The following is an 8,094-nucleotide window of genomic DNA, read 5'->3' on the forward strand; positions in this document are numbered from 1 at the left end:
TGCTGTAAGAATCATTGCAATATGCAAGTCTGATGGCTATACAGTACTAAGAATTTTGATTGATAACTATATTTCTTATTATACAGGTATCGGACCCCTTATCCGGAAACCCATTATCCAGAAAGCTCCGAATTACGGAAAGCCTGTCTCCCATAGACTCCATTATAATCAAATAATTAGGATTTTTAAAATTGATTTCCTTTTTCTCTGTAATAATAAAACTGAACCTTGTATTTGATCCCAACTAAGATATAATTAATCCTTATTGGATGCAAAACAATCCTATTGGATTTAATTAATGTTTTATTCATTTTTTAGTAGACTTAAGGCATGAAGATCCAAATTACGGAAAGACCCCTTATCCAGAATACCTTTGGTCCCGAGCATTCTGGATAATGAGTCCTATACCTGTACACATTACAGGCATTTCAAAGTAGCCATGATTGACCATTATTAAGCACAGATTTCTCCATGTATGTACATACCACATGCACAGGTGTATAGAACACTAAGAACCTGGTATAGCAGGTCTTAAGAGTCAGGTTTAAAACAAGGTCAGTTTTATATATTATACTAAACAGACTGAGCCTTTACAATCTGTGACTTTCCCCGCTGTGTTTATTTAAACCTACTATAAATAAATAGTACTTGACCTTTACAGTGAAAAAAAAACCACACAGGGAGACAGGGAACCCAGAGACACTGTCATCGAATAAGTTTATGGCCAATTATTAATGTGCAGTGTTTTTAAAGTAGATTTGTTTGGGAAAATGAAATTAGTTAATGTGGCCATACACGGGCAGATTTAAGCTTCCAATTAGAGTCCTTTAGACTGATTTGGCAGCATATCTGCCCATGTATCGGGCCCCCCGACTGAGCTCCCTGGTCAATATCTGGCTGAAAATTGTGCAGGTGTCGATAGGGCAGGTTTGATTTTCCCGTCAGATCGGGGACCCGATCGGCTCACTGATGCTGTCATTGGTCTGACAGTACCTATGCCCGCCTTTGTCTTCTAATCGTTTGCCCCTAGGGCCGAACAATGGAATTAGCCCCATATGGTCTACCTTAGGTGGGCATATTGGAAGAAGATCCATTTGTTTGGCGACCTTGCCCAAGGAGTGGATCTCAACTTGCATGGCCACCTTTACTTACATTTTGTAACTTCTTTTGTGCTTGCGTAGGGAAAAGTCCTGTGCTGCAACTTGCGTACCATTTACCACGTAGCAGGCAGTTTTATCAAAAATCATTTTTATTTATTTTGTCTGGGAAGAATTTTTTTGTTTATATAACCATATATATTTTCAGCAGGGACATAATAACACATGGTATGGGCCCCTACTTATTTCCTCCACTGCCCCTAGGAGTAGGCAGAAGAGGCATTTGCCTAGGGGGCAACAGTGGAGGGTCACTAAATATGTACCTCTTCTGTCTGCCTACCATTAGTCCAGGCCCCCAGTCAGTGGGGGGCAGTGGTGCTTGTCATCTTTTGCGTACCCCACCACATTGTCAACATGGGCAGGTTCGTGGGGTGAAGTGGCCAGCCAGGTTGCCTAGGGTGCCAGGCCAGCAGGCTCAGCTGTGGGCTGTCCTCTCCTACTGGCCGCAGTGGGCTTTGCTGTAAGGTAGTTACTCCTGATTGTTAGGGTTACCTATTATTTTACATGAAAACACTCAACAGTTTTGCTAATAGGTTATTATAGTTTTGCTATTTCAAGACATAAGTAAAAAAATATGGCTGAAAACCAAGGGCGAATTGTGAAAATCATTTAGCAAATGGGCAAAAATATTTGACAAAAATAGTTCTCCAGTGGTAAAAAACACACTTTTCATAAATGTGAAAAAATATTCAACCTGGGGAAAAACCAAGTGTTTATTACAAGTATATACACCGTAATAAGAGGGGCAGTCCCATAGCCTCATTGTAGTCACACAGCATTAACATTCCAAAGATTTAGACTTTCACAATTAAAAGATGTCATTGATTTATTTATTATTACTTCATCACAACACAAGGTCCACCACTGTGAATTAATTAGGAAAAAGAAGGATGGAATGAGCCCTTGTGGTTAACGTATATTCTTCCAGAGCGCTGAGCATGTCAAGGAGAATGTGGAATTTACATTTATCAGGAACTGAAATCAAAAGGTCACGGTTGTGAATCATCGGGCATATGTTATCTTTTCCTTTTCATTTAGCACTTCATGCAAAATGCTGCGTGTGGCTGTTAAATTCCTCCTATAAGTAGCCCCACCATCTTAACATGCTCCTCTTAAATGACTTCACTGACATGTAATAATCATACTCACTATCACTGTCAGTGTTTGCCTTGCCCTACATACTCCTTGTTTCCTTGGCTTTAAGATCTGCATCATGGAGAGCCACAAGCTAAAGATCCCTAGTTCAAGCAATTATACCTGAAAACGTAAAATGAGGGTTCTTCTGTAATTAGAAATAATCCTATGACTAATTAGCTGCTATTTGGTGACCCATTTTCACTGATAACCCCCCCCGACTAGATAAGATATTATAGCTCTAGTCTCTATACAACAATCACTGTACAACAACATTTTCCACCTGGGCTGGGAAAGCATTTGATTCAGAGCTTCCATAATGTCAATTCTACATGTTAAATCATGCCTTCCCTTAATCACGAAACCCTTTATCCAGGTCCCAGGACTAACCTATAGTAGAAACTAGCCATGGGACTTTTAGCTAAGGTCAACCTTTGGGGTTACTGCCATCTACTGACCAAACTGAAAATTCCACCTCTACTTAACCCAACAAACATATCAAATATATATACTTATAGTTTAGGGTAAATGTGGTAAAGGTCTGAGTGCCCCCCCTAAAAAAAACATGGAATGGGTTGATGGTTTGACACACATTACAGAGTGGCAATTATTTGAATGGATTATGTAATTTCACAGAAAGACCATGAATCAATTTATATTGTTAATCTTAGAAAAGAGATGCTTTTGGGGGAGGGGGCGGGGGTATAGGCAATGTCCACAGACTAATCTCAGCTCAATTCCAGGTGTCTTGGCAGAAGAAGAACAGCTGGCAATGTGTATAAACATGGTAGCTGCATTTATTATGGACTGGAGAGGTGTCAGTCTCTGGAGGAGAAGGCCTATTAATAAAAAGAGTTTCAGTAGTTTTTGCGTGAATTAGAATTTTGCCAGCATCTTGTGTGATAAAAGGTAATATTTTAGAAATATTCCTTAGGTAAGTGAAATGATTTAGTAGTTATTGCTTGAATATTAGAAGTGAAAGAGAGGACAGAATCAAAGATTACACCTAAAGCACCAAAGGAAATGGGGTGATAGTAACATTGTTAATAGTAATATGTACAGTATTTCTGGTATATTATGGTTATTGGATGGGGGAATTACTGGTTTAGACAGGTTTCATTTAAGGTAGTGCTGGCACATCCACGTAGCAACTGACGGCTGACAAACAAAAAGAGACCAGGGTTAAGAGATATGCCTTGGGACTGGAAGTGATACACGTGAGTATCATTACCGTAGAGGGGGTATTGGAAACCATTTAAATTGATTAGTTTGCCAATGGAGGAAGTAAGCAGATAAATAAAGGCAAGGACAGGGCCTTGAGGAACCCCAAGAGACAGAGCTAGTAGGATGATGATTCTGCATTGCACGAGACACTGAAAGAACAATTTGACCGATAAAAGGAAACCAGGGCAGGGCAAGTGTTACACAACACAAGAGAATGGAGGCACTGGAGGAGGAATGGGTGATCAACAGTGTAAACTCCTGAGAGGGCTATCAGTAATGAGAAGGGGATAAGAGGTCATTTGTGATGTCATGTTAGAGCAATTTCTTTAGAATTTTGTGGGCAAAAACCAGGAGAGCGATGAGTGCATGAGTACATTGGGAGGGAAGACTCCAGGCCATAGGGAAAGATTAAATAGGCGGGTTGATTAAACAGGGTTGGGATTGTGACAACATTTGAAAGAAATATGATTGAGAGGGTAGGTAGTAAAATGCAAGGAAACTGGTAATTTTAAAATGTAGTTTTTTAAAGGCTAATGGCTGCAACAACTGGATTAATTGGTGCTTATTAATATAAATAATAACATTCCCTGCACTAAAGTTATGAAGTGTGCAGTGTATCTGAATTTCTGTATGGCATGTTATGGCATTCCTAGTTTTTTAAATTACAGAAACACTAAGCTATAAATTCATATGCTTTAACATATAGCAGTTAGGTCCAACCTGTGAACCACATATAATGTACAGGTCCCAGTAGGCACGAACAGCAGCCTTTCTCAAGCTTTCATTCTTGTAGCCTGCATTGGCCAACATGCTCTGCAACAGCCAGGTCTCATTCATGTAATTTTCACTCCAGAAATCACAGTGCATTCATTTAGTATTTACTGAAATTGCCTCCACAGAAAAAAATCCATAGAAAAGAATGGAATGTTTTATCTGTGAAAATCTTATGGCCTATTCGCCAGTGGACTGTGCTTATACAAATATACACTATATTGTATATCCAAATCATCTGCAGTATGTGTGTTCATTTAGTGTTTTCCTCCACTAAAATCCAAAATAACCTGAATACAATATTTCAGTAGTGGGATACTGGGTATTATTTCCTCTCTCCTGAGCTGGGAATCAGTCGGCTATTTATGAATAAAAGGAAATGCCTTGATGACTGACCTTTAGAGAATAGTACAGCTTTGTCTGGGAGCATTGTGTCTGCTGTGATCACATGAAGAGAAAAGCCAGCCTTTCACACTACGGGGGCTTCCGTACATGTGCGCTGCTCGGATGTTGCACACAATGTACACAAAAAGAGATACACATTTATATGTATATTCTGAAGTTCATTTTTCTAAAAAGCTCTTTTTGAGAACATGTGGAAATGAACCTAAGAAATGATATATACTTTTTTAAGTGTAAGTATAAACTCCTGAGTTTATACTCCTGCACCAGCTAAGAATTCTTCTGTGACCATAGGGCTCCTGGGTGTTGCTATATCTATGTGCTTCAGTTTGCTGCTGTAAATCACATTCTGGAGGTTCTAGACAGGCTCCACAAGCACCACAGGCCTAAACACCCAGGTACTCCTGCTCCAAATATGCAAACTTGGGAGGATGTGCACAGGATCAGAGAGATCAGCCCCTCAATTGTGTGGGAGAAAAGAGCAGGGCTAAGCATATGCACATTGTGGTTATAGGAAGCTAGGCAGGTCAGCACCTAGAGCCCTGTGCAGCCTGCAACCCGTTCCCATTTGGACCCACTACCTGCCCTATCCACAACCAGATCCGTGACCCGCTGACCACCATAAAACAGGAAGTTCTGTTGCTGCAAACTGGAAGTTACATCATCAGAAGTTGCCAGGGGTAGGAAAAACTTTTTAGAAATATACTTAAAGTAGTAAAATATAGATAATATAAGATTAGAAATATAGATACCTGCAACCAGCATCTATACCCACACTGGGAAACCATACCCACAACCTGCAGGGTACCTGCTTCTCTTGCGGGTAACCCATGCGTACCCAACCTGCTGCAGGACTCTATCAGCGCCAGTTTTATTTTCAGCATTTGCAAAGCTTGCTGCACTCCACCACTGAGTTGCAATGTAACATCTGCAGGTTTTCCTCATGCATTTGATCTGCCTAAGGCAATACTCATGCTGCTCAGTGTAGCCAAATAGGAACTCCTTATAGGAACATATAGTTCTGCTTTCATGGAGGAATTAAAAACTGCAAAACACCTGTATTACCAGGCATATTGGTACTCAGCTAACTTTTTCGAAGCAAAGCAGATTCCATCAACAAACAGATCACCACCCCACCAAACAAATTATTTCACCCCTTCCAAATACCCTTCATCCTTTTTTATACTCTCCATCCAAGGAAGCACATTTCCAGAGTCACAGAGGTCAACAGGGGTCTCATACCAATGAGCTCTGTCAACAAGTAAAATGGGATCCACCCTGACCACTCCCCACTTATGACAAACCTCAGCCATCAACCTACCCAAACGCCAACCAGTCCAGTGAGCTCTTAGCTTTGGTTTCTGGTTGGTCCCTGGTACCCCAGGTTAACACTGCACCAACAATTTGTTTTTTGAGCCTAACAGTGCAAACAGGGAAATCAACTACTACTGTTGCTACTTTTGATCTAATTAGATAACCAGTATACAACACTTCCCCGTCCCCCTTTGTTGTGACTATCTTGTAAGCAGGAGCTCAATATGCAGGGGAATTATCTGTGCACTAAGAATTCTATTATCTGCCTTGCAAGGACCAACCATGGAGTAGCATCAGTTTCCCCATTTAGCTGGAGAAATAACAAAAGCCATAGACAAAATGCATTTCCATTGAAGATCCACTGAACAGGGTAGTATACTGTCCCTTTAAAAACCTTTTGAATCAGTTAAATATTTGACGGATTCCCTGTTAAAAAAAACCATACACTATTATGTGGATGCCTGCCTATGCAACATCTTAGTCCAAAACTAAGGGTGTTAATATGAAGTTGGCCCTTTCTTTGCTGCTAAACAGCCTTTACACTTTACTCTTCTGAAATAGCTTTCCACTAGATGTTGGAACTTGCTTCCATTCAGAGATTGCACACTAATGTTGGCAAACACACCTAGCTCAAATTGAGGTTCCAATTCAACCTACAGGTGTTGACTTCACAGAACTGTGTGAAGACCAACCAAGATCTTCCCCTTATATCTCAGCAAAGCCATTCTGTATGGATTATATTTGTGCACAGGGTATTGTTTTGCTAGAGCAGGTAAGGGCCATTCCCAAACCGCCACAAAGTAAGAAATAAAATGTGCCCTAAGAACAAACAGTATATCAGGGCATCTCCTGGTGAGAGCAAGGGATTTAGAATAAGGGAAAAAACACTTTATACAGCTATAGGACCCCTTATCCCGAATTCTCGGAACCAAGGGTATTCCGGATAAGTGGTCTTTCCATAATTTGGATCTCCATAACTTAGGTTTACAAAAAAAAACCCAATAAAAACATTAAACCCAATAGGATTGTTCTGAAATAGGATATCAGTTTTAAAATTCTAAATTGATTAAAATGGAGTCTATGGGAGATAGCATTTCTGTAATTTGGAGCTTTCTGGATAACAGATCCCGTAACTGCACTGTCTTGTTCTGCTTAGCTGAAAGGTAGGCAGTACATACATTTCCTTTATGGCTTTGTGACAGGGAATGCTGGACACACTTTCCTGTTTCCGAGTATGTGTATTTAACTAGACACTATTTGTTAACATGCCCATATTTAAACGGCTTATAAATTCTGGTGGGGGTGAATTACTGAGGTATGTGTGCTAAATTGCACTGGTGCAGTTTTATAGCCAAGTTAGCAGACCTGGAGGGGTCAGTTCCTATTCAGTTAGAGACATTTTGAATGCAAACACAAATAAGGGCTACTCATGTGATATTATGGTCCTTAATCAGAATTTAAAGTATAGCGTAAGCGTAAAAGTAATAGTTTAACTTAAGGCATTACTATTATGCCCACATTGCATTGTAGATTCAAAATATCCCATACATTTACAAAGTAAGGAATTAAATATGGCTAGAAATGCCATTTGCTATAATTAACTTATTGTACCAACCTAAATTTTCATCATCTCTATAGTAGTAAAGATCCAGGCCTTCAGAGTTATCACAGGAGCTCCCCATCTTGGATTGTTAAAAGTGTCAGTAACACTCAGTCAGTGCGCTCTGGGCAGCTATTGAGAAGCTAAGCTTAGAGGTTGTTGCAAGCAGAAAGTGAGGTCCGTCTATTATATAAGCTGATGCTTCAGGGCTGATTATTACATTCTGATGCCAATTACACTGGTTTCTGAGCTGCTGCCCTGTGAGAAACCAAATCCTTACTAATAAGCCTTAAATTGTATATATACAGTATATTGTTAGTTGGTCCCCAAGCTCAGTAACTGACAGCAGCACAGAACTTGTACAGTGAATCCGCAGAAAGAAGATGTGGTTACTGGGGGCATATTTAGGAGGCACATCTCTTCCCAGCTAAAGGGCTGTAGTAGGAACCCAAAACATAACATACAATATTTCCAGTCTACTTCTTTAATTAT

The sequence above is a fragment of the Xenopus tropicalis genome, chromosome 2, assembly GCF_000004195.4.
Source record: "Xenopus tropicalis strain Nigerian chromosome 2, UCB_Xtro_10.0, whole genome shotgun sequence".
In the NCBI taxonomy this organism is placed as follows: Eukaryota; Metazoa; Chordata; class Amphibia; order Anura; family Pipidae; genus Xenopus; species Xenopus tropicalis.